The sequence below is a fragment of the Sinocyclocheilus rhinocerous genome, unplaced genomic scaffold (genome assembly GCF_001515625.1).
Source record: "Sinocyclocheilus rhinocerous isolate Xijiao unplaced genomic scaffold, SAMN03320098_v1.1 scaffold2213, whole genome shotgun sequence".
NCBI classification, from domain to species: Eukaryota; Metazoa; Chordata; class Actinopteri; order Cypriniformes; family Cyprinidae; genus Sinocyclocheilus; species Sinocyclocheilus rhinocerous.
Window position 1 is genome coordinate 511,816 of NW_015634046.1, and position 2,477 is coordinate 514,292.

Here is a 2,477-nt window from a genome sequence, read left to right on the forward strand (position 1 = left end):
CGTCTGAAGTCTGGGATGCCGTCGATGACTACATCAAGCTTAAAATAACATTTTCGTAATCCTGTGCAAACCAGAGCAGAAATAACGATTGCAAGAGTGCGCAAACGACTAGAAACACACACGTCAAAAAATTAAAAGTTGCAAAGAATTTAGCTGCAGCAGCAACCTAAAACGTTTAATGCATCACTCCATTTGAGTTTATCACAATATGATGACTGGCACAAACCGCAAGAGTTTTGCACAATTAAGTTTGATGCATATCCGCAACGAGGATCAGAAATACCCCGCACAGAGCGCGTGCAAATAAAACAAAGACGATTTACGCACTGTTTTCAGACGTTTCTCGGTGAACAGAACCGGTCGCGCACTTGGATCTCCGTGTTCGGCTGCAGCCAGACGTTCAGACCTTCTAACGGAGTCTCTGCGGCTTCCACAATGGGAGGAGTGAGACTATCATCGGGTCCGGCCCCCTGTGCTGCAAACATATATAAAAGACATGGATCCAACCAAGCAGCTCAGAAAACCCTGTCAGCTTAACCTGGAAAATTAAAGAGAGTAGAAAACTCTAAATCAATGCATGCAGATTAATTAAAACAGACTGAACTGGCAACCGAGAGAGTTAGTTTACATTAATTTTGCATGCAAAAAGAAGAGATAGATTAATTATTCTTTTAAATGGATGCTTACATTTCTCTCTCTATATAGCATTGAACAGAATCAGATAAAACAGAATCTTATCAGAAGAATAAAAGTGCATCAGAAGAATGGCTCTGACTGAAGCTGAGTTTGAGAGCAGCAGTATCATGAAGGAATGGGGCGGCCAGGTTCAGCCGGCTTTGATAGCATCCTTCATCATCCTCTTCTTCCTGGAGGCCTGTCTTTGGGTCAGAAATCTCACGATCAAGAAAAGGCTCCCAGGCCCATTCGCCTGGCCTTTGGTGGGCAACGCCATGCAGCTGGGACAAATGCCACACATCACCTTCTCAAAGCTGGCAAAGAAGTACGGAAACGTCTACCAGATCAGACTCGGGCGAAGCGACATTGTGGTTCTGAATGGAGATGCGGCTATACGCAAGGCGCTCATTGAACACAGCACCGAATTTGCCGGGAGGCCAAACTTTGTGTCCTTTCAGATGATCTCCGGCGGTCGGAGCATGGTGTTCAGCAGTTACAGCAAACAGTGGAAGGTGCATCGGAAAGTAGCTCAATCGACTTTGAGAGCATTCTCGTTGGCAAACACTCAAACCAAACAGACATTCGAACAGCACGTTGTAGGCGAAGCCATGGACCTGGTCCAGAAGTTTCTAAGGCTCAGCGCCGACGGACGTCACTTCAATCCTTCGCAGGAACTCACCGTCGCTGCCGCAAACGTCATCTGCGCGCTCTGCTTTGGGAAACGCTACGGCCACGACGATCCCGAGTTCAGGACTCTCCTGAAAAGAGTGGATAAGTTTGGCGAAACTGTTGGCGCTGGAAGCCTGGTGGACGTCATGCCTTGGCTGCAGTCGTTTCCGAATCCGGTCCGAAGCGTTTATCAAAACTTCAAGCTCATTAATGAAGAGTTCTTCGCTTATGTGAAGGACAAAGTCGTGCAGCATAGAGACACGTACGACCCTGAAGTCACCCGTGACATGAGCGATGCAATCATTGGTGTAATTGAGCACGGGAAACAGAGCATGCTGACTAAAGACTTTGTTGAGTCTACGGTCACTGATTTAATCGGTGCAGGACAAGACACGGTGTCAACAGTCATGCAATGGATACTTCTGCTTTTAGTCAAATACCCATCAATCCAAACCAAACTCCAAGAGCAGATTGATAAAGTAGTAGGTCGTGACAGACTCCCATCAATAGAAGACAAGAGCAACCTGGCCTACCTGGATGCCTTCATCTACGAAACCATGCGCTACACCAGCTTCGTCCCCGTCACCATACCGCACTCCACCACCTCAGACGTCACCATCGAAGGTCTCCACATCCCCAAAGACACCGTGGTGTTCATCAACCAATGGTCCGTCAACCACGACCCTCAAAAGTGGCAGGATCCTCACATCTTCAACCCGTCGAGATTCCTAGACGAGACCGGAGCTCTAGATAAAGACCTGACTAACAGCGTGATGATCTTCTCGACAGGTAAGAGACGATGCATCGGTGAGCAGATTGCCAAAGTGGAGGTTTTTCTGTTCTCTGCCATCCTTTTGCACCAGTGCTCGTTTGAGAGCAACCCCTCTCAGGATCTCTCCATGGACTGCTCGTATGGTTTAACACTGAAGCCGCTCCATTACACGATCTCGGCGAAGCTCAGAGGAAAACTTTTTGGCTTGGTATCGCCGGCATGAGTATAAATAAATAACCAGCTTGTTATTGTGACTAAAGGCCAGCAGAGACTGAACATATTACAAATGTATTCCACATAACGAGTATTAGTAAAGCTGCACTGAATGCTGTTTAGTAATTGTATATTTAATATTTATACA

General features: G+C 46.8%; 1 pseudogene; it reads left to right on the forward strand.

Moving 5' to 3' along the window:
* Positions 1 to 709: 709 nt before the first annotated feature.
* LOC107745355 (cytochrome P450 1B1 pseudogene) lies at positions 710 to 2,459 on the forward strand (annotated as a pseudogene).
* Positions 2,460 to 2,477: the final 18 nt, after the last annotated feature.